The sequence below is a fragment of the Canis lupus genome, chromosome X (genome assembly GCF_011100685.1).
Source record: "Canis lupus familiaris isolate Mischka breed German Shepherd chromosome X, alternate assembly UU_Cfam_GSD_1.0, whole genome shotgun sequence".
NCBI classification, from domain to species: Eukaryota; Metazoa; Chordata; class Mammalia; order Carnivora; family Canidae; genus Canis; species Canis lupus.
Genome location: NC_049260.1, coordinates 24,373,015 through 24,399,149, shown reverse-complemented (window position 1 = coordinate 24,399,149; position 26,135 = coordinate 24,373,015). Strand labels below are relative to the sequence as shown.

At 35.6% G+C, this 26,135-nt stretch overlaps 1 protein-coding gene across 2 annotated transcripts in view; it reads right to left on the bottom strand.

Moving 5' to 3' along the window:
* IL1RAPL1 (interleukin 1 receptor accessory protein like 1) overlaps positions 1–26,135 on the bottom strand; it is a 1,348,418-nt gene that overhangs the window by 862,277 nt on the left and 460,006 nt on the right. The gene's annotated exons all lie outside the window — the stretch shown is intronic.

Genomic DNA, 26,135 nt, shown 5'->3' with positions numbered 1-26,135 from the left:
AAAACATACATAGAAGAACTGAGACAACAGAGTGTATTTAGCATAATTTGCCTGTTTTTGGTTGATTATTTGCTTCAGTTTATAAATTCTTAAAAATATAAAAATATTAAGCATTCAATCTCAGCAAGAAGTTCTGTATCCTGATCCATTTGAAATTACAGAGAAAAGAGACTTAGGCAGAAAGGAAGTTCAGCAGAGTTGGAGAAACAAACACAAGCAATGGCATTTCTCAATGAGATCCTGAAGGCACTGTCAGCCACAGTGTCACCCTTCCTACATCAGGACATGGGGTGGGCATAAGAATGAAGCTCAGCCAATCAGACATGCCTCCTGGGAATTTGGAGGGAAATGCTTAGAACAGGTTTATCTTGATTAGAATGTCTTAGAGAAATTATTCATAAAACTGTGTTATTGCATGCTCTAGAAATGTCCTTTTCCTGTTCATCCTTGAGGCCTGTGATAGACGGCAAACAAGTCTATAACTGAACCAAAACATCCTTCTTTTTATAGTCAATCTTCTCGATTAAGATAGGCAGACTCAGGTTCTCTTTCCTATAACCCAAATACAAACATAAATGAAGAGCTCACTTATGATAGAGCAATTTCAACAGAATTACCTTGTAGGAGTTCTGAAGATCTGAAAAGTTTTAGAAGTTCTTTTTCAATTTTGTTCACCTCAAACCTGTTCAATACATGGTGATATTAATTTTTAGTTTTTTTTTCATTTGTGTAAGTAATATAAAGTGTACATTAGGGACTGATACTGATTTCTGAATATATTTGCTATAAATAAGAAAAATTCTCCACAAAAATTGTAGAATCCTAAGTTTCTCTTTTATGTAGTCAGATATGTAAAGATAAATAAAAGCTCTGATTAACATTAAGCTATAATTAACTTCATGAGTCAATATTTTAAAACTTTTTCTATACTGAAATTATGTATATTTTCTATCTTTTTTTTTAAATGACTTCTTTTTTTTAATTTTTATTTTTATTTATTTATTTATTTTTTAATTTTTATTTATTTATGATAGTCACAGAGAGAGAAAGAGAGAGAGGCAGAGACATAGGCAGAGGGAGAAGCAGGCTCCATGCACCGGGAGCCTGATGTGGGATTCGATCCCGGGTCTCCAGGATCGAGCCCTGGGCCAAAGGCAGGCGCCAAACCGCTGCGCCACCCAGGGATCCCTATTTTCTGCTATCTTTACAAATTATCAACCACCTATTTTTCAGAGTATACTAAGTATCCAGCAAAAATATTAATAGCCCTGCCTGAAGCATTCACATAACTTTTCCTATCTGCTACTACCAATCACATCCTTATTCTACATTAAGTGTACCAGGAGGGCCAGACTTACATGACCACTTGTCACATTGGTGCATGAGACTTCAGGCTTGAGGAGTAAACATGGGAAAACATGGCATTAGGAAATGGGAAGCACGATCCAGAGGAATTGGTGTACAAAATAAATTTGAAAGTGCCCCAAGGTCATGTAAAAGAACTGATGTCCATCTGTGTTGGGGCCATGTTTAGTACTTTAGCCTCTCTTCCACTTGCAGTGCTGCCAACTTCCCAAGTACCAGAAGAGGAATAGTGGAAAGTGTTAATTAGGGTGCTGGGTTCTGCTTCAAAGAAAATTAGAAACACTCTAAGCCTCATACAGTAAAGAAAATATTCTGGGTCTAGAATCACAGTGTAAGCCAGGCAATAGTCTACTCATTCTGGAAACAATTTTTATCATTTTAGGGCTTTTGATAATTAAAAGTAAGGTGTCAAAATGAAATATATCTTTTTTGTTTTTTTTTTAAGATTTTATTTATTTATTCATGAGCGAGAGAGAGTGGGGGGGGGGGCAGAGACACAAGCAGAGGGAGAAGCAGGCTCCATGCAGGGAGCCTGATGTGGGACTTGATCCTGGGTCTCCAGGATCCGGCCCTGGGCTGAAGGTGGTGTTAAACCGCTGAGCCACTGGGGCTGCCCAGATATCTATTTTTTTTTGAAAGGGGGTGTCTAATTATCTTTAGACTACTTGAAAGGCTGCTTGAAAAATAAAGAAATGTTTTTTTTTTTTACTATTTAGCATTCAAAATTATTTTCCCCAAAGATAACAGAAGAATTCATAAATGTCAAAGGAATCCCATATATGGCTAAGCTTCTAGGCATGGTTTATACCCCATGTACTCTGAAAACACTAATTCCTAAATTATAAGAGAAATGAACTGATATAGGACCAGATGGTCATGGGGTGATCTGGTCTTGAGCAATGGAAGAGCTATTATCTCTAATAAAATTTCACTCTTACTTGTAAATCTACACACCCCATGTGTTAATTTGATGGCAACATCCACAACGGATGGTAGGGCTGTTACTGGTAATATTCAGGAAAACAGGACAATTTTGAAAGCACCCTCCAGCACAGAAACAAAAGTAAGAAATAAAAATTAGTCACTATAAAAAATACACGTAATGATACAGCTGCATGACAGAAAATCATAGGTTCCTCTGGAAAAAAATCAATAATGGCAAAGAGGTGTGTGTGCATTTCTGTGAGTGGATGTCTGTGTGTATGTGTATTCTGCATGAAATATCTGAAGAAAGTAGGGTCTGGTGAGTGAATATGTTTAGTGTGCCATTTAGTGACCTTGGTAAAACTCTGCAGCTAAGGATAGCAACAGAATGGACTAGGAATAGCTACTGGAAATCATTCATAAAAGGCATATATAAATCTCAACTATCAAATCAGATTACTACCATATGTATGCATCAATATATTTTTTTTAAAGATTTTATTTATTTATTCATGAAAGTCACACAGAGAGAGACAGAGAGGCAGAGACACAGGCAGAGGGAGAAGCAGGCTCCACGCAGGGAGCCCGACGTGGGATTCGATCCCAGGTCTCCAGGATCTGCCCTGGGCCAAAGGCAGGCGCCAAACCGCTGCGCCACCCAGGGATCCCTCATTAAATTTCTTTGGAAGAAAAGAGCTCACTTTAAAACAGCCTACACATTAGATTAAGCTCCTAGATATTTACCATTATTCTCTCATCATTAGGGCAGAAGAACACAAAATTAATTTTATTTCTTCTAAATGTATAGTACATTATGTAGGTAGTAAATAATATCATTAGTAACACGATTTCAAAACATATCACTATGTACTTCAATTTCTTCATTGCACTAAAATGTACAATTTCAGAGGCATCTGATATATATATTTCCCAAATTATGCTTCCCTTACAATATGGACATAATTAAAGCAATTTACTTGAGCTGGCTAAGCAAAGAAAGCTGGTGGCTGAATCTTAACAGTTTAACTAGTTTCATAAAACAAGACTAAACATATTTGTTACAGAAGAGGGGTGATTACGGAGGAAAACACTATTGCATGGAAAAGTCATCTTGAATCTAGCTATTTTTACCAGCTTTGACCTATCCTGACACAAACCATTACAATAAAACTTTAAGCACCATGCCCTCCAATAATTCAAGATGTAGCCACAGTTGCTGTTCTGAAGACCTAAGTGTACACATTATCCCTACTGGTTAAAATCCTCTCTGGCTTCCCTTTGTCTACGAAATGAAGTCCAAAATCTTTGAAACTATCCTTCCCCATCCCAGTCACTGAACTTTCCAAATGTCTAATGTCCTTATCATCTCTTGAACAACACAAGCACTTTAATTATTTCATTTTTCAATCTGTTGTTTTCTCTGTCAGAAATGGCCTTATATATCACCATATCTAGAAAATTCTTCCCTGGCCTTTATAAACTACCTCAAATGACTTCTTCCTTTCTTCTTTAAAGTCTTTCCAGGTAGACCTTGATTTTTGTGTTTCTATTGATATTTTGGAGGTCTCTCTCCAAGAGTACTATAAAAATTTACCCTAGCAGTTTGCTTTCATGGCTATCTTACTCTTTTGACTGAAGAAACCATTTCTCATTCATTCCTGAATTCCAAACACCTGGCACAACAGAAGGAGACTGGGTAAAAGCTACTCAATAAGTAGCAGGTGGAAGAATGCCCTGCATTAATGTTTGTCTGCTTTCAGGTAGTACACTGGAGGTGTCCACAAAACAATCAGAGTTCTTAAAAAATTATGTGACTGACAGGAGTGAAGGATATATAGAGCTCTGGCATGAACGTTTTCATTGCTTAGTTTATCTACATTGATAAAACAATTTCCTGTGGACCAGGCTAACAAAAACTATTATGTATTATTATAGAGAAAGTATTAAAAGTGTATAGAGTTTAAGAAAATCCAATAAAATGAAATCACTGACACTATGAGAACAGTTAGAAAATTCTTATCTATTACTCAGAGCTATACTTGATTAAACAATAAGGTCTGTACCCTTCAATTTTCTATTGATTATGTCAAGCAGCTAAGGGATATTCAATTAATGATTTTATGATTCCTTATTTTTATTACCATGTTAAACTTGTTATTACACCATTAGGGATCATTATTACATACATGTATTATTATACATTAAGAATTGCTTAGCACTTTTTAAGAATGATCAATTACCTATAATGCTCATAACAGGGGCACCAGGGTGGCTCAGTCAGTTAAGCATCTGACTCTTGATTTCAGCTCAGATCATGATCTCAGTCAGGGTCAAGGGATTGAGGCACTCCCCCTCTGAGCTCTGTGGTCAGCTCAGAGGCCAGAGAGACCACTTGAAAAATTCTTTCCTTCTGCTCTTCCCCCTGTTTGCGTATGCTCCTCTGTATTCTCTCTCTCTAAAATAAATGTTTCAAAAATTTTTAAAGGAGAAATTAAGTTTAGAGTAACTGTTTCCAACTCCACAAGACACAGTAGTGAAACAAGGATCCAACCCCAAGCAGTCTGATTCCCACACTACAGTATTTTCTAAGAATGAAAGATGAGAAGGAGAAAATTACATGAACAGTTGTCCTTCCCACCCTGTGATCTGCTTTATAAACGTTGATATTTGCATTCATCTTAAATTCTAGCTAGGCTCTTAAGTGGTATGGAACAAGTTAGTGGAACATTTCAATGATGAAAGAGATCCAGCTTAAAAACGAAGGAATATTTTCTTTTGCTTAACTTCAATAACCGACTCCATATGCAATGGTGATTGAGAAGCTGGCATTTCCCTCATTTCACCAAGACATTGTGTCCTGAGTGCTATTTCTTAATATGAGTCAAGGATGTTTGGAGTACCTCATTTTTCTTACTAGTAGCATGAAACATACAGAAATATTTAACACTTAGGTGTTTTTCATATTTATTCAACAGCGATTCTGAAAGACCATTAAAATACGGCAATATGAGGAGCTCTGTAGTTCTACTCCCCAGGAAAGAACCATACTGGTAAAAATTATTAAGACACACACAAAAACAACCGTTTAAATTTTCCTAGGGGCATACAGCAAATTATCCTAAGAAGATAGAGCAAATGAAGAAACATTTATTCAAGAACTCCACTAAATTGCAGTAAGAACAAGGAGAGTCTGTGGCACTTGAGTAATTACCTACTCCCTCCCTCCTACTCTTTCACATCTCAGCATAATGATGGCAGCTCCAATCTAAGCAGGTGTGGCCAATAAAGTGGTGCGACTTTTCTCCCCAGTTCCTAGTCAAGGACTACAGTGTATTCCTAAAATCAGTAGAATAACAGCAATTCTCATCGCCTGCAGTTCCATGGTGAGTGCTTTGACGCTAAATTCCTGATGAGTGCAGCCAAGAGAGTAGGGGTTCTCTTCTTCCACTAGACCCCTCAACACACACACACACACACACACACTCTCTCATAGGGCAGAGGCTCTACTGCAGCTTTGACATGCTGAGAATACTGGAGCTGGGCCCTGATCACCCTCACCCCATCTCATTCATAGGGCAGATAGATATTCCCTTCTAGAGACTATAGGCCCTATCCAGCATGCTGTTCACAAACAAGGTATGTCAGTCCATGAGAAGCAGCCTATTTGTCCTATCCCCAGTGCCGGAGCAGCAGCTCAGAGATTTTGCCCAAGGGTAGAATTGATCAAAAAGAAAGACCTGAAACATTCTTCAGATAACCGACTTTATTTGAAACACAGTAGGAGGACTTTCAAGCCTAAGGGTACTCTTGAAAACAATGGATGTTTTGGTATTAAGCATTATGAGCAACAAGCTAAACCATAGGATAGCTAGTTTACTACAAAGAACCAGGGAAGAGATAGCTATGAAGAGCCATTCTGAGGCCAGGAAAACTCAGACTTGCTTCAAAAACTGCCTTGCAAAGGGGCATGAGTTTAACTGAATCAGAATGTAGACTGATTTTTACCTTCAGGTATCATCCAAAACAACAGAGCAATTAGCGGACGATTAATGGAGCCTAAAAACTGGGCCTAACACCAGCATAGGCAGACAATTTAACAGAGAGACCAAAGAAGGAGACAAAAAAGACTTCCTAAAACTCTGTCAACCCAGAGTGACTACGCATGCCTAAAGCTGTACTCTCTGAGTGGCCTATGAGGCTTCACTTTGTGGGGGAAATACACATTATTAAAATGGTTCAGCCAATCGCAGAATAAAGAAATAACAATAATTCCTAGGGTGTGTGTGTGAGGGATGTCATTCACTATCCAGAGTTGCTATAACATATTAACTGAAATGTCCAATTTTCACCAAGAAAATTACAAGCTATGCAAAGAAACAGGAAAATCTGTCCCATACACAGAAAACTAAGCAGGAAACAGAAAATGCCTGTGAGAAGGATCAGACATCAGATTTAACAAAGTACTCAAAGCAGCCACTATAAATATGTTAACAGCAGGGGATCCCTGGGTGGCGCAGAGGTTTGGCACCTGCCTTTGGCCCAGGGTGCGATCCTGGAGACCAGGGATCGAGTCCCATGTCGGGCTCCCAGTGCATGGAGCCTGCTTCTCCCTCTGCCTGTGTCTCTGCCTCTCTCTCTCTCTCTCTCTCTCTCTGTGACTATCATAAATAAATAAAAATTAAAAAAAAATATGTTAACAGCAATCAAGGAAAAGATGTTTAAAACAGTGAAGGAATGTATGATGAAAGTGCATCAATTAAAGATATCAATAAAAATATGTAAATTAGTAAAAAACAAATGAAAATTCTGAAGTTAAAAATTATAATAACTAAAGTTAAAAATTTTGCTGGAGTGCCCCAACAGTAGATTTGAACTAGCAGAACAAAAAAATTGGCAAACTTAAACAGAGAAGATGCAAGCAGAGGAGAAAAAGAATAAAGAAAGTTGAACAAAGCCTTAGAGAGAGTTGGGGTATTATTAACCATGCAACATGCATGTAATGGAAACACCAGAAAGGGAGGAAAGGAACAGAAAACATTCCTTAGGAAACAATAACTGAAAACTTCCAAAAGTTTATGTTTTAAAAACAAAAATCATCTATACATCAAGAAGCTCAACAAACTCCAAGTATGATAAACACAGAGACATCCTTGCCCAAACACATTATAGCAAAAATTCTGGAAGAGACATTTTTGAAAATAGCAAAAGGAAAATAACTTATCACTTAGAAGAAACTCCAATAACATTAACAGTTCACATCTCAACAGAACTAAGGAGGCCAGAAGGCAGTGGGATAACATATTCAAAGTGCTGACAGAAAGAAACTATCAACCAAGAACCTTATATTCAGTAAAGAAAAAAAAAAACTTTTGAAAATAAAGTTGAAGTAAAGACATTCCCAGACAAAATCAGAGACAATCTGTTGCTAGCAGAACTGCCTTAACAAAAAAATACAAGAGGAACCTGTTCAGGCTGAAAGTAAGTGACCCCAGATGATAAGCTGAATTTCTCACAGAAAAAATAAGGGCTACCATAAAAACAATATTATAATTATAAAAGCAGTAAAAAGGCAAATTCCTTCTCATTTCTTAAAACTGATTTCAAGGCAATTGAAGGAAACAACATGTTATATAATTGTACTATAAGACCTCTAATATATATATATATATATATTACATAATATATTTTACAATATCACAAAGAAGGTGGACGGGAGCAAAGCTGGAATAAGGAATAAGAAAATGACACAAAAGGGCAAATCATACCTGTGGGACCAGATAATAAGGAGAACATGAAATGGTAAGTAAGAAAGTTCATGTAACAAACTCTATAAATACATACTTCCTCTACTTTCTTCTATCATCTTCCTTAAAATACAGCATGGATTTATTCTACTGCATAAACCTCAGCTCCCTCTCTGCTCTTTATAATAGAGCCTCAGGGAGCAGAGAGTATAAAAGAGACAACCAGTCTAACCTTGGCAAATGGTTATTAGAGGGGAATGTCTTCTCCCTCCTGATATTTCCTTGGAATAACATACTAGAAAAATACTTTCAGCCTTTTTCCCACCTCTAAGAGAAGACTGGATCAATCTGATTGGCAAGATGATAAAATTCTAACATTCAATAATGTCAGTTTCATGACTGAGAAATTGGGGCGTTCTTTTCTCTGCCCTGTTCTTGGGTGTGAGGCAATGACTGCCCATGCAGCTGGCTGAGTAGATGCCTTCCCCACAAGTTCATCTTTCTATGGCTGGATCTCAAGGATCAGTGAGGCAGGTCATGGAAAACCAGACTGTGGCAGTAATTCCCACGGGAAAACAAGCCCATATAGTAACTTCAATGTTTACACAGTAAGAAAAAATTTAACAATATCTGAAAAGTTACCCCCAACTATCCACTAAAATTCACATTAAAAACAAAACAAAACAAAACAAAACAAAACAAAACACTGGGGATGCCTGGTGGCTCAGCAGTTGAGCGGCTGCCTTTCGCTCAGGGCTTGATCCCAGAGTTCCAGGATCCAGTCCCACATTTGGACTTCCTGCATGGAATCTGCTTCTCCCTCTGCCTGTCTCTGCCTCTCTGTGTGTGTCTCTCATGAATAAATAAATATTTTTTAAAACACTGGATTTTATTTATTTATTGGAAATTTTAATGTTTTTAAGGCTTTATTTTTTTATTTATTCACGAGAGAGACAGAGAGAGAGAGAGAGAGAGAGAGAGAGGCAGAGACACAGGCAGAGGGAGAAGCAGGATCCATGCAGGGAGCCCGATGTGGGACTCAATCCTGGGTCTCCAGGATCACACCCTGGGCTGAAGGAGGCGCTAAACCGCTGAGCCACCCGGGCTGCCCCAAAACACTGGATTTTAAAAATATAGTAGGGTAAATGCCAAATTTAGGAAGAACTTTCATTAACCAAAGTATTTAGAGTTAAAATGAAAGAATACAATTCTGGAGTATGCATAGTTTGCCCTCTGGAGAGCAACTACCATGATATCATCAAGAATATAAGTTTCCATTACTCTAGCATACATGGTATACGGCAGTGCACTAAGCATGAATCAGCTATTTACTCACCTGGTTCATTAGAACTACTGTCTACTGTAGTCTCGCTTCAATTGCTTTTTCCTTTCTTCCTTTTGTCTTTCTGTATTAGTTTGTCTCTTCCTACATTGATTCCAATATTCTAACTCAAGAGATCAAAAATGTTGAGAAACATAAGTGGATGATTGATAGTATGCCATGCTCAGCTAGGTAGGCACTTCAGAAAAAGCACTGTAAGTATATGTAGAAAGAAGAATCTAGAACAGTGCATAATAGGGATATATACTTTCCTGTATAGCACCTGCACAGAAAGTGAAGTACAAAAATTGGTTAAATGGGGGATGGGGTGGCTCAGCGGTTAAGCACCTACCTTCAGCTCAGGGCATGATCCTGGAGTCCCGGGATAGAGTCTCACATCAGGCTCCCTGTATGGAGCCTGTTTCTCCCTCTGCCTGTGTCTCTGCCTCTCTCTCTGTGTGTCTCTCATGAATAAATAAACAAAAAAAAAAACCATTTTAAAAATTGGTTAAATAGTTATAAATGGTTACTGAGATTTCTTAATGGGTATATAAATCTTCATTTATTATTCTCTGTATGTATTTAAAAGTTTTCAAAACAGAAGTTTATGGTAAAACTTTTTTTAAGAATGCTTCTTTCTAGTATGTTTAGAAGATAATGGTAGTTTTATTTTAAAAAAAAATTCACATGCATCAAGAAAGTAGCACTGGGTAAAGGCTGATGAGGCACCAGAAATTGGTGTAGACTGTGTAGAACAATCTCCATTCATGAGGACAAAAAAAAAGAGAGTAAGGTCCATGCATACAAGCTATTACCAAACACTGGGCCTGCACATAGCTCTTTTAGTTTGAGGCTCAGAGAGGGGAACAAGAAGGTGCCTATAGAAATTTTCTGAATCTATATGGATACAATGATCTCAAGGCTTAGAAAGCTAATGAGTCTGAATTTTTTCCCACAGAAAGCAGAGAGAATTTTAGAGAATGTCGTGATGCCCTCTAAGAAATACTAAACCACACGGCCTTGATAAAAAATTCTAGGGTCAAGAAAACCATAGAGAAAAGGATGAAATGAAGGCAAAAATTAAAAGGGAAAATTAATGAGATAAAACAGGAATATGATAAAATTCCAAAATCTAATAGCACACCACAGAGTTAAAAAGAGAATATATAAGAAAATAAATCAAATCAGTATAAAATTTGATTGTTCGAAATGTTGATTTTATTATTTCTTCACATTAAGCATACCTCCAGGTACTTTTAACTATTACTTTAAGAAACTGTCTCTACATATTTTATGTTTAATTTCCATTGTAATATCCATATTCTAGAATTTCACCATCTCATAACTAAATCTGTGAGGCAACCATTACGTGGTCTCAGACATTAATGCTTAATTATACACTATCTTATAAGAATCTTTAATTGATTTATATTTATTATTATACATAATTTTTCAGAGGAAATTTCATTAAGATTTCATCATGACACTTTTCAGTGTTAATAAAAATTATCTAACACTTGAAAACAAGATCTTTGCAAGAAAATAAAATGCAGGCATGGCTGTTGTATGTCACTTTACAAATAAAGGATTATTTAATTTTGTAGGAGAATATACCTGTGTTTAATTTCACACTTTCACTGGTATAGTAAAAAATATTCAAATTACCTATAACCAATGAGGTAAACGTAAGTTTCCTTTTGCACTTGAAATTCAGTTCCATTTCACTGCATTTAACTAACTTTAGTGCAATAGCATTCTCCTGTCCAAAAATACACTATATTAAGTCAATATGGATTATATATAAAACATATACAACATAGAATATGTAGTGGAAATAATTTTCTCCTTATGTTTCATATTGCTTGTATTCAGAAGTCCTATTATTTAAACCTCAAAGGGGTGCATTTTTTAAAACTAAAAAAGTTCTAGTATTTGGCTATTTCTGAATCCATAAAGATAAGTTCTGTGCACAGATTAATTTGATTAGATATTTTTTTAACTTTCTAGTATATAATTTAGCTTTGGTTTTGAAATGACAACTGAAGAACAACCGCACAGTACTACCAACAAAAAGCACTACAATGACCTATCAATTGTTTGAAGGCTAGTTTCTAAAGAAAATTTAAAATACATGGAATTATGCTGTTCTCTCAGTGGCAGGAATATATATATATATATATATATATATATATATATATATATATATAGCTTAACTACCTTCACTATATGACTTATAATTGCAAGGAAATCTATTCACTCATAACTCTAAAATGATGTATCATCAGACCCTGCATCTGTTCAATTTAAAATAAGCATGCTCATCAGACCAGGTGTTAAGATCTCCAAACTGATTAGTAAAAGCACTTTATAGTTTGGTAAAGCATTTTATAGTTTGTAAAACACTTTCAGAATTATTGTTCAATGGTTCAGTTAGTATTAGATAAACATTTACCTATCATGTTAAGTATTATACTCTAACAATAAAAATATTGTAATATCTATACTTATGGATATAATTAAACCTATGGGTTATCTTTCTTCAGAGATTAAATTAAACCCATATTTATCAAAAAGCAACTGCCATAGTAAAACATTTCATATATACAATTTAAGGACTTGACATAATTATTTTTTTTAAATATTTTTTTTAATTTTTATTTATTTATGATAGTCACACAGAGAGAGCGAGAGAGGCAGAGACACAGGCAGAGGGAGAAGCAGGCTCCATGCACCGGGAGCCCGATGTGGGACTCGATCCCGGGTCTCCAGGCTCGCGCCCTGGGCTAAAGGCAAGCGCTAAACTGCTGCGCCACCCAGGGATCCCAGGACTTGACATAATTAACTCCATTATTAAAATCTATAACGTGGTCTTAAGCCAATCTTTTTCATTTCATCCTAGTTCAAAGTAACCTTACATAAAAACTATCTATTAAAAATAGTTACTGTTTAGGGGCGCCTGGGTGGCACAGTTGGCTAAGCCTCTGACTCTTGATTTCGGCTCAGGTTGTGATCTTAGGGTCCTGGGATCGAGCCCCACATCAGGTTCTGTGCTCAGCATTGAGTTGACCTAAGAGTCTCTCTCCCTCCCTGCTCTGTCCTTCCCACTCATGCATGCTCTTGCTCTCTCTCTCAAATAAATAATAAAATAGATCTTAAAAACAGTTAATGTTTATAAATATCAAAATCATTTTTTTAAAGATTTTATTTTATTTATTCATAGAGACAGAGAGAGAGTGAGGCAGAGACACAGGCAGAGGGAGAAGCAGGCACCACACAGAGAGCCCGACGTGGGACTCGATCCCTGGTCTCCAGGATCACGCCCTGGGCTGCAGGCGGCGCTAAACCGCTGCGCCACCGGGGCTGCCCTATCAAAATCATTTTAACAGTAATATTTAATATGTACAATATCTGAGAAATATTGATATTAGCATTGTGTAACATAATCTATAGGGCATTCCATTTTTAAAAATGTTAACATTTTGTAATACTTTATTTAATCTTCACGACAGCATGATGAAATTAATGCAATATATAATGAAGTATATATATGGATTTGTTCAGGGTTAAAATATAAGGTATTTGAGGAGGAAGAATTCTGGGAGATGGTAAATTTCAATGTGACCATCTGATCTGGTCTTGAATTAGGGAAAAGAAGAATGAAAATGAAGGGTTTGTGGGGGCAAGGACATGCATTCTTTCAGTCTTTCATTCCATCATCTATTATATGTTTAGAAATTAATTTGCATCATGAACTGTGCTAGATTCCTTGTATTTTCAGAAAAGAGGAATTAAGACAGAAGGGTAGATGGAAAAAAGAAAGCCAGAAAAACAAACTAGATGGTGACGTCATTCAGTGTTCTGTTCAAGTCAAGAGAGGGCACAGGATGGAGAAAATATGTCTTTCTTGTTATTTTTATTCTTCTAGATGGGGGTTATTTGAACATGTTTAGGTAGTGACAAAAAAAAAAATGAGCCTGCTGGAGTTGAGAAGGAGAATTTGGAGATGGTCACCAGAGAGAATACCTCAGCTTAAACTAGAGAAAGCAGGGCGCGGGGCGGGGGGGGGGGGGGGAATGGGATGAATGAGTATGTAAGTCTGAGGAAGAAATGAAAAAATACCCATTTGATGGCTTATTTCTTTTGATAGATCGGAGGTAAAGTTGCTGTTAACAAAGAGGGCCAGGAAGCAGCATGCTCAGAGGCTTGAGGAAAAATAGAGACTACTAAAATCTCCATGATAGCAAATGGGGATGAGTAGGAGAAAAATGCGAAGAAAACCCACAAAGGCTAACTGTGATAAAAACACACATGAAAGTAGTGACAATGATTTACAGGAATATTCATCTTCATGGTTGTATGCTTTCTCTGTGTCATTATTAAATTGCCAGTGGGTAGGCCTGGATAAGTGGATACATTTATGGCATTTGGGTTTAGGCAGATGCATACAAATTTACACAACGGGGAAAAAGGGCAATTTTTTGGAAAATCTGTTTTGAAGTAATTGTCCAAATGCAAAGATAATACAGGAAAAAGAACTTGAGTCAGTTGTTAAAAGCTTTGCTGAATAGAGGCTACCAGCGGGAAGTTAGTACAACACAGCAATAAGGAAGAGGAGAGATGTCAAGAACAGAAAGCAGGATGGGCTGTTCATTGCTTCCTGGGAGGAAAGAAACTACAAGGGCAGTGAGCTAACCCCAGCTCCTTATATCACTGGAGGACAGATAAAAAATAAGAGGTATGTCCATTATCAGACAGCTTTAGAAGACAAGGGCCATAAACAACCATCATTTTCCAGGGTGACTCTTTTGAATTGACTTATCTTGCCTTGCATTGCCTTCTTGTTACCCATGCTGCCAGGTCCAAAGAATGGATCTTATGTTACTTCTTTCAGAAAGTTTTGGAAAATAATTTTACTTTGTATTAAGGAACAAAAAACTCGTACAGATTTTCATTAAGTTTAGATCTGAAAAATTATCTTCTATTGTTTACCTTGCTATAAAATTATACTTATTTATATTTTAGCATGTCCGAATCATTATTGTAGTTGATTTCCAAATTTAAAAAATGTCTAGCATTTCTGAGTTTTTTTTTTTTTAATTTTTATTTATTTATGATAGTCACACACACACAGAGAGAGAGAGAGAGAGAGGCAGAGACACAGGCAGAGGGAGAAGCAGGCTCCATGCACCGGGAGCCCGACGTGGGATTCGATCCTGGGTCTCCAGGATCGCGCCCTGGGCCAAAGGCAGGCGCCAAACCGCTGCGCCACCCAGGGATCCCGCATTTCTGAGTTTTAAATGTCCTAAATTGGTTCTCATATATTTACAATGTCAGTTTGTAAGTTTACTTAAACTTATTTTGGAAATTTTACTTTATGTCTAAGAACTAGCGTTAAAAAAAGGTAAATGTCTCCATGTGATGAAAAAAAGACAGTTTTGGCAGTGGTTAATCAAGATATTTGAAAGCATATTTATATCATTTTTATCTTCCCTTACCTAGTTATTGTACAATAATAATACAAATGTTAGACTTCCTAAATCAAGTTTCACAAGAATATTTTTAAAAGTTTTTTCCAAAAACATTATTTAAATGATTATATATTACAGTCAAAAACTAAGTGAAAACAAAAATATTTTCATAATCTTAGAGTCAAAACTTCAACCAAACGAAGTATTTTCAAAATATGTTTAAGTAGCTGTGTTTTTGCCTCAGCATTGTACATGACATTAAAAAAAAACTAGAATGATGTAACGTCAGTCATGCAGACATTTATCATGCAGCACTAAAAATAAACAATTTATCCATAAACCACATTTGTAAAGAAAATGTACATGCTGAGTAAAGCTAGTCAAAACAAAGATATGGTTTCAAAGTGTTCATCCAACGATTTCCACAAAATTATAAACATGAAGAGAAAATTCTTTTTCCAAAATATACTAGTTTTAATTTTGCATGCCTCATGCCTTCTATATGATTGGAATTTACACTGAAATCAGTGATAAATGTTCTTAAGTGATTAGTGATGCATACACTTTGATTTCAAAACTATATAGCTTCTATTGACAGTCTAAAGCATAACTGCTTGTATATTTATTTAAACCTACCTTCAAAATATACCCCTTCAAAAAATGAAATATACTCCTTCAATTTTTTTATTATAAATTTATTTTTTATTGGTGTTCAATTTGCCAACATATAGAATAACACCCAGTGCTCATCCTGTCAAGTGCCTACCTCAGGGCCCGTCACCCAGTCACCCCCACCCCCCACCCACCTCCCCTTCCACCACCCCTAGTTCATTTCCCAGAGTTAGGAGTCTCTCATGTTCTGTCTCCCTTTCTGATATTTCCCACTCATTTTTTCTCCTTTCCCCTTTATTCCCTTTCACTATTTTTTTTATATTCCCCAAATGAATGAGACCATATGTTTGTCCTTCTCCGATTGACTTACTTCACTCAGCATAGTACCCTCCAGTTCCATCCACGTTGAAGCAAATGGTGGGTATTTGTCATTTCTAATGGCTGAGGAATATTCCATTGTATACATAAACCACATCTTCTTTATCCATTCATCTTTCCATGGACACGAGGCTCCTTCCACAGTTTGGCTATTGTGGACATTGCTGCTAGAAACATCGGGGTGTAGGTGTCCGGGCGTTTCACTGCATCTGTATCTTTGGGGTAAGTCTCCAGCAGTGCAATTGCTGGGTCGTAGGGCAGAACTATTTTTAACTCTTTGAGAAACCTCCACACAGTTTTCCAGAGTGGCTGCACCAGTTCAATACTCCTTCAATTTAAATCACTCTGACAAACATTTATGGAATCTCTCCTTTATAAAAGGCATTATGTTTAGTACTGGGGATAACAAAGTGAATAAAACCACTAACCATGCCATCACATATTTCACAACCTAGGATAGAACACTGCTGCAGGGCAGCCCAGGTGGCTCAGAGGTTTAGTGCCGTCTTCAGCCCAGGGCCTGATCCTGGAGACCAGGGATCGAGTCCCACATCGGGCTCCCAATAGTCATAGAGCCTGCTTCTTCCTCGGCCTGTGTCTCTGTCTCTGTCTCTGTCTCTCTCTCTCTGTCTCTCTGTCTCTCATGAATAAATAAATGAAATCTTTAAAAAAAATTAAAAAAGAATGCTGCTAAGCCCAAACTGTTCCAGACAGAAAGTGTACTAGAAAAAAAGATAAAAAGCTGAGGGAACATAGGGAAGGGTACAGACAACTGTGACTTCAGGAATTGGGGGCATCTAAGCTGGAAAAACAATGAATATTGAGTGATGAGAAGGAAGAGGAAAAGGAGAAATTGCAATCAGTGGCATATGCTAAATAACTGTGACATAGAGATTTGTAATGAGAACAAAAGTTATTTTAAAACGGGTATTTTGGGGGATCCCTGGTGGCTTAGTGGTTTAGCACCTGTCTTTGGCCCAGGGCATTATCCTGGAGTCCCGGGATCAAGTCCCATGTCAGGCTCCATGCAGGAAGCCTGCTTCTCCCTCTGCCTGTGTCTCTGCCTGTGTGTGTGTGTGTGTGTGTGTGTGTATGTCTCATGAACAAATAAATAAAATCTTTAAAAAAATAAAAATAAAATGAGTATTTTAAGCTTTCTCCAATTTCCCTGACTTTGACAGAAAAGAGCTTTTGCCTATAGCACTAGCTTCTGAGCTTTTCTTTATTGTAAATAACAAAACAAAAAATTGAGTAATGAGTAAAACAGAAAGAAAACAAACAGGCTAAATTTATTTACAAGTAAAATGTTAAGGGGGATACAATAGAAAAATAAACGCTGCTGTGGAAGAGAGACTGAGACACTGTCCTTCCGATCAATATAAGATGCTAGGGGGACGCTAATGGTGGGCAAGAATATTTAAGATGCTAGCTGTGAACTATGAAGAGTTCCTTGGTGTTTCATAGTGAGGTAAATTAATTGTGAAACACTTTTAATTCATCTTTGATAGCAGACTGTTTCCTTAAACTTGACATTCAAAGTTGGGTCATGGAAGCCTGGAGATCATTTAGGTTACACCAGACTGGAGGGGTACAAAGGGGTGTGATAAGGAAAAGGATGACCATATGTGGGACAGACTATATCATTTTGAATGCTATTTCAAAAAGCTTATTTCCTATAAACAATAGGAAATCATGAAAAATGTGTAAGCATGTGGCCAGGTGTTTTAAAAAGAGAAATCAAGCAGCAATGTGTAGGATACTACTGATATAAGAAAGATAATGAAGTTCAGGCAGGTAAATATTAGAAATAAAAGGTAATAATGATTCCAAATATATTTTGAAAATACAAACAACTGATTACAGCAATAGGTAAGATTACTTGATGAGAAAGAGAGGAAAATTTAAAAAAATAACTAAGTTTCTCCAGCTGAGTACAATTCAATCTGGTTGACCAAACATTACAAAATTATCTTGGAATATTATTAGCCATAAATCCATATGAACATATTACTCTGCAAAGTGAGTATTATAACAAATACTGTATTTTCTCATAAAGATAATCCAACAATGCTCCCTTATTTTTTGCAGCATTTCTTGACATGAAAAAAGTAGAATCTTGCTTTTGAAAAATTAAATAGAAATCTCAATTTCTAGGGATGCCTGCGTGGCTCAGTGGTTGAGAGTCTGTGTTTGGCCCAGGGCATGATCCCAGAGTCCCAGAATTGAGTCCCACATTGGCTCCCTGCATGGAGCCTGCTTCTCTCTCTGCCTATGTTTCTGCCTCTTTCTATGTCTCTCATGAATAAATAAATAAAATATTTTCTAAAAAGAAATCTTAATTTCCATTGATAGCACTTAGATTATAGAATGAGTTTATAGATTGAAACCTTAAAACTAGACACAGATTTCAAAATCTTTGTTTCAGCCTTTTAAAATAGAAGTAGCATTAGCATGTAAGTTATCTGTATGTCTCAACCCCTCATGATTAGGATTCCTAACTTCCAAGAGGTTAAAAGCTAGCTTAGATCAATTACAAATGTCTCAATGGTACCACTGGTGTGAAATTTCCTTCCCCTAATCTATATTTATAAATCATTACTTTTGCATTCTTCCATGCATTCATTTGCTCATTAATCTAACAAACATTTAAGTGCTAATAGTTGACATCACCATGGAGTATTAGTCATCAGTAAGTCTAATGGTAGTGGAAAGATACGTGAATAAACAAGTAAATGCAATTAATTATGTGAACAAATTAAGAGATGAGATCTAGGATCTGGTCCCCAATTAAAAGGTGAATGGTGAATGGAAAGAAGAATGAGGGTAAAAAGAGTATTAAAATATGCCCAGGATTACTGACTTAGAAAACTTTTCTAGCGAGGGGTCATGTATTATATATCTTCGTAACTTTGGATATGTGTTTCTAACACTCAAGAAGCACTTGGTAAGTGGTGAAAGAGCAAGTGTGAATACATTTGGAATCTTTTAAATATATATTCGCTAAATATAAGTAAAACTTATTAGGGATCCCTGGGTAGCTTAGCAGTTTAGCACCTGCCTTCGGCCCAGGGCATGATCCTGAAGTCCCAGGATGGAGTCCTGCGTCGGGCTCCCTGCATGGAGCCTGCTTCTCCCTCTGCCTGTGTCTCTGCCTCTCTCTCTCTCTCTCTCTCTCTCTGTCTCTCATGAATAAATAAAATCTTTTAAAAAAATAAGTAAAACTTATTTAATAACTAGTATATTTTGGTGTCTTCTTTCTTTTAATATTTTAGTTTACTACGTAGGCTTTCAAAATGTTCAAAGATGTATTACCTTTTTTGGTATGGGTGAACTACCTCTTGATGTCCTTTCTCTATAGCTTTATATACATATATATATATTTTTTTTAAGATTTATTTACATATTTTGGTGAGGGGGTGTGTGTGAGCAGGACTTGATCCCACGACCTGAGATCTTGACCTGAGCCAAAACCAATAGTCTGATGCTTAACCAACTCAGGTGCCACAATATAGCTTTATATTTATGGATTGGTTTTAAAAGCAGTTTATGCAAACATGATAGTAACCATTTGTAAAACAAAAGATCAATGCATCTCAATACATTGTGAACTGAGCTGGCAATAGGTGATATTTTATAATTTTAATGACATATTTCCCCTTGATTTCACAGCTACTCCTGGTCCAACCCTTATATTTACTTTCTTTGGTCATTGAAAATCTCTGACTATATTGTTTAGAAAGAAAACAAATAAATACAAATTATTAAAGTAATAGTAAAGCTTGTAAATAATCTTGCAATTCAGGAACATAGGGATGAAACAATCAATGAATCAGGGTAATTCATGAACAACTGAAGTAAAGCAGGCTCCCTGAAGTCAGGAGCAGGTACAGGACTCCTTAGAAGGCAGATCCAAACCTAGGGTCATTCTTTTCACACACATATACACACACATAAAATGTCTTCCTACTTCTAGCTAGAATAATTCTGTCATGTACTATCTGATATCTCTGGGAAGTATTTACCCTACTCTTCAAAATATTCCAGTAACTTCAACCAATTTGAGGATTTCCAGTGATTAAGTCATTGGACTGACAGTTCTAACCAAACCTTCCTCCCAAACTTAATTCATCAGCTGAATTATGGACATGAATATTTTGATCAGAAAAAACAGAAGCAGAGAGAATTTAGTGTGCAGAGTACTTTGGCAGGTAAAACTGGACTGGATAAGTCAAATTAGAGAGTTTATGTAATTGTGGGCTAATTATACAAAGATCAACCCTAAATTACAAAATGACTTGATTGTTAAAAAAGAGTGTATAGGGGCATTTGGCTGGCTCAGTTCATTGGGTGTCTGCCTTCAGCTCAGGTCATGATCTCCAAGTCCTCTGATGGAGCCCCACATCATCACATTTCTTGCTCAGCAGGGAGTCTGCTTCTCTCTCTCTCTCTCTCTCTCTCTCTTAAATAAATAAAATATTAAAAAATTAAAATGAGTGTGTGTGTATATTCCTACATTAATATGCTTTATGAACTCAAAAAATTACAGCTATAATAAAATATGCAATGGCTCTTAACTACTCAATTTACCAATTGCTTGTTCATTTGCAATCTCCTATCAAGCTATAATTATATTGCTTCATCTGCCTCCTCCTTCCATTTAAACAAATAGATTTTAGTGTAAATCTGTGTGGGAAGTTGAAGTATTCTAGTATTTTTGCTTTTGAAATAAAATGACATTATCAAGTAACATTTAGACCACTTCTAGATTTCCACAAACAAGGAAGTTACTATCAAAAGAGCCATTTGAAACTCAAGGGTAGAGCATACTGAAATCAGAAATCAACTAAACCCCTTTGTTAAACCTTGTTAGTGTTTTCTAAAGACCATGGATGCTGTTGGTGATAATAAATGTACATATAACCCTCCCAAATCCATGAGTAGGTACAGTGAGATTTCATTTAGACCCTTCAAGATATGGTAACTACTGTCTTGATTTTGGTAGCTGTTCGGATTAAAGACATAAGCTCGATACTAAAAGTCTTAACAAATAATGCAAAGACATCCCAAATCATCCTTTCAACTGGATAATCAAGTTTCTTTATGCATGATCTTTCAGTTGAAATCCCAGAAGTTCAAGTTCAAAAGCTTTATTGTCTTTCCTCAAAAATGTTTGTTCAGCAAGCTTCAGGTAATACTCTACTATTTTCTCAGACTTTTCACTTTATTTATCTTTTTACATTAAGCTCTATGAAAACTCTTTATTTTTAGAGATGAGTGAACCAGGTGGCCATTTATAGGAAGAATAGTTTCTTTTATTCTGAACCTGTTTTGCTCCCATTTTACTTATTCTGCATGTTTTCGTATAATGAAGCTATTGCAGTTAATATTTTGAGCGATGATGAGGTTGACAGGAAGTTCTAAAACAGAAAATTTTGTTGGCTGCAGAGTTAATATATAATAGTTCTTCTGGCCTTCCATAGTAAAATACGCACATATATTAACCTGGGAAAAATGTTTTCCAAGTCAAAATCTGCATAAACCAACTATAGAGAAAAAGAGGAGTCAATCTAATCTTCATTAACACAAAACAAAATGATGGTAGCCTTTCATCACCGAATTGTACAGTGAAAATTCCCTTAGAGAAATTTCCTCATAAGCCAAGTTTCTACCTTATCCCTGCTCTTCAAAATGTTCCTCAGCATGATCACTGATGCAACTATTTCACTTATGAGAATGTTCATGGACACAATTTCTCTTATCCTACAGTTCCCACATAAGGAATAGATCACCTATAATATTCCAAGCCCTAAGAGAGGTGGGCCGATCAAAAATAAAGGAGCTATCGACTGTCTTTTTGACAGGGACACAAACTATGAGTCAAAGAGAGTTGCGTTCTGCCTGTAAAGTAGAACAGCTGTAGGAGACATATGGAGTTGCTATGGAAGAGAAGCTGCCTGGTTCATGGAGTGAGACCCCAATCAAAGTGATTGATGCTGTATAAGATGCGGAAATTCAACAGATTCTCTTCTGAGGTGAGTTTCTCTGCAGATAGGTACACTGTTCTAATGAATGGGACAGACTGTATGTAGTACCTGAATGCCCCTAGAATAAATGTTAATTTTACTTGAATGTTGTATTAGCCACAAATCACTTTTTTCTAGTACTTAATATACAACCCAAAGAAAAAAAATGATTTAAGATTGCCATAATCAGAAATGTATATACAGAACTGCAATTCATAATGCTGTCTTCCAAATCGGCATTTCAATTAGAGACAGAATATTTTACGCATTTTACCTAGGGATGGTATAAGTATACTTGTCTTTCATACTTTTAACATTAACATTCTGGTCATTCTTCATAGACAGAACATACTTAATAGCTACAATGAAGAAGATAATAATAGACATAACTTATAAGTCCTTGTCATATATATAAAGAATTTAATTTTAACTGCTATGTATCATATTAAAGTTAGAGAAGAGGGTTTTGAGAGTTAAAGGTAACACCAAATGTTGATTCACAGTGTTTATTTTAATAGTAGTTTAGCTTCTACTTATACTCCTAGAAGTTGGTTCTCGTGACACCCTCCAACACTCTACTCAAATCTAAGCTATTCTGAACTATCCACCCAGCTAAAACTGCTTAATAAGTGTGAATCAATAATAAAATTAGGCTAACAAAACACAGTCTGCTTCAAACTATCACAACTCATTCCCAAGACTCTGGGTTAGCCACTTCATTAGATTATATTGCTATCCTTGCAGTCCATTAGTATAGATTATCAAAGACTAAAAAAAGTACATAAGCCCAGGAGACTTGACTAAACTGCATTAGGTAAAAAATAAGCTATAAATCAAAAGAGAAATGGATAAATGTGCTATGTGAATATCAAGATGAGGTCATCATTTTTGTTTTAATCATTGGGTCCTGAATAGATCTCAATAATGTGCCATCAATTTACTTAGACATAATAACCAAGAAATAAAATGAGAATCCTTAGGCACTTTAATTGCCCTAATGTGCATACAGCTGCCAGGATAGGAATTACCCCCTGGAACTAATTTTTGGAACTTCAATTAACATTTTCAGATCAGTACGGTAACACTACTTATACTAACATGGTCATTTAGGTAAAGGAATCCTACTGGCTTGAAAGAGTTAAAGTGATAATTTCATCTAATTTATTTAAAAAAATGGAAAAATTAAACTTTCTACTCATGTGTACAGGATTTTGAAATACTCTAGCAGCCTAAGATGTAATAAATTATTTTTAAATTTCAGGATTATTAAACTTTCATAACTACTAAGTAATGTTTCCCTATGTCTGATAATGAATAACAAGTTTACAAATGAAGTGAAGAAAAATTACTGAGGGGAAGTAATGCACATTCTATTAACAGGTGATATAAGTAGTTACTCTTCTGTTAAAACTGGCACCTAGTACTACTCAAAAAAATTTAGAATAAAAACTCATATTAGAGATTTAAACTAAATCAGCACTAGTGTCTTTTTGATGTGAAGTGTTGTGGTAACTGCAAGCAGTAGAAGGATGTACATGAGAAAACACAAATCTCTATTGTTAATATCATGTATATATATGTTATAATTATATATAATTTTATATATTATATAATATATAACATTATATAACATATATTATCATATATTATATATTATCATATATATAACATATATAACATATATTATATATATTATCATATATATATGACAAGATGTCTACTGCTCTGTGATTTAAGATTACTTGTAAATTGTAAATTGACCCTAGTCTTCAATAGCATTATCTTTAGCCATGAGCTTGAAAAATACATATATTAAAACAATGATTCTGATTAGAGACTGATCAAAATCCCATTTCTAATGAGTTTATGCTCATACTGAAGCACCAGTTTCTACTGATTCTAAGACAGTATCCAATACACTAAAGACCTCAATTAACAGAAAGTATGACAAATAGCTTATCAACAGATTGCCTTGTGGGTAAAAAAGAAATGTCTAGGCCAAATGGTAATACAGAGCATTAAATTATTCCTTGAGACAAAGTTCTTATTTATGTGAACTAAAGTAACTCCTTAAAACACCTAAATTAATTACTCAAGTGAGTTTATTCTAATTTGCCTAAGGTAAATCATTTTATGATTAAATCTACCTTAAAATAGACATGGGGAGTCATATGCATGCATCTAAATTAAGAAGACCAACTTCCAGTAAGTTAAAAAGTCTATCTAATAGTACAAGATTTATAAGCCACATATTATGTGTATACAAAAACATGAGTCTTTATGTAGCAGGTCACTCCTGTTATTTTTATAATTTTCATCATGTAAGCAACTTTTTAAAAAAATCAACCTCTTACACATTTTACTTGCTTTGAGAAATGTTAGAAAAACAAACAAACATGAAACTATTTTGCTGCTCAAAATAGACAAGGGCATATCTTTATTTTCACACTCATCTAGGCCATGTTTATTTCTCCTGCTGAATGCTGTGACTATTTTTAGCTTAGCATACTCAATACTATATTGTGAAAGAATGTCAGTATCAATTTAATACCATTATATGTTTTTGCAAGTTTTATTAATAGAGCATTTGACAATGATGATTGAAGCAAAGAATAGGACCACAGCTATATATTTTCAGTTCTAAGCTTTGCTTACATTCATATGATAATGTGAATATAGTCTTTATATATATTATAGAAGACACTTCAAATGGATATTTCTATGCAGATTATCATTACATATAAAAATAATTAGGGAGAAAATTCATAACTACTTGAACTTTCTATGAAAACATGAAGAAGTAATATATTTTAATTGGTGTATTGGTGTTTTGATTCCAAGCAAAAGCAAAAAAAAAACAAAAAACCTCTTAGGAATAATTTAATGTAAAGCTAAAAACTGCCTCAGGACACACTTTGTACCTGGTAGAAGTAAGCAAACTGCTGATGGTTTGGATAGGGGGTTATGAGAGGAGAGAAGTCAAGAATAACCCCAAGGTTTTTGCTCTCGGTAGCTGAGAGAATGGAATAGCCTTCACTGACTTGGAGCAGATTGTAGGAGAAGCAGAAAGATAAACATGCTTGATTTAATATAATCCATCAACGATACAAAATAAAAGCCTTTTAAAAGATTAATAAAGGGACTAGAATCACGTTTAAAAGTAAACATGTATTTTGTTCCCCTTGACAAGTAAGGAATACAGGGCTAAAATCTATAGAGCCTCGTTCATTTACAGACATTAAATCCCAAGATCATCTTATACATAATACATATGGAATAAAAAAATCCAAGGGCAGAAATTATGTTTCCTACTGCTTGTCACTACTAAGAGAGACCTAAAATTATAAACTACTGGACAAGGTTGGTTATTCACAGCTATATACATTATAGGCCACAGACACAGTATCATATGAACTGAAAAATCTGAATAAAGCCAATTTATTGATCATTCCAAAGTGTTAAACAGGAAGTCTGACATCCAAATCTTTAAATGATGGCAGAGCTTTGTAATTACAACCATGTAACTTAACATCAGAGAAACTTAGGATTTTAAAGTTGAAAAGCACCAAAAGCCCGCCAACATCAATATCCCACCCAATGAGGACATCTGCTATGTGATCCCTGGCCAAACTGATTTAGATATCCAATCTGGGCATTTTCTTATGGCTTATAAAGCTTACTTATCAATACTTTATCTCAAGAACATCAGTAGTCACGTAAATGAAAATGTTTTCTTTGTTATACCCAAGAAACACCTTTTCAAGCATTATAGCCTTCTGGAATGAAATTCTGTATTAACTGCAAAGTATTATCTAGAACATAGCCCCAAGGAAAGTCCTCTGTCTATAGTAGGAACTAAGTGAGATTAGAAAAAAGGATGGTCAATATTGAGTGGATAACCCCATTAAGGAATAATTTTTCATGTTTTTTAAATGAAATGAACACATCTCATAGTTATTTCCCCTTAATTCTTACTTTAGGAAAAGACATCCACACTTTCATGCACATGCTAACCTATGAAACATTTTCCAGTGTGAGAGGGAGGAATTACCACTTAACATTATTGGCACAGAAATCCTGGTATTGCTAAATGCCAAAGTATGAGCTTCCAAGGAACATGCATAAGCATATGTCCAGACAGTCTTCTAAGCTAACTCTGAAAGCTGTCTGTTTTCTAGAAATTCTAAAAGTTCACTTGGAAAATGGCCTTACTTTTTTAATCAATTCCCAAACTTGCATGAACAACCGGGGTATCCATCTTTTCTTTTTCTTTCTTTTTTTTTTTTTTTTACATAAATGT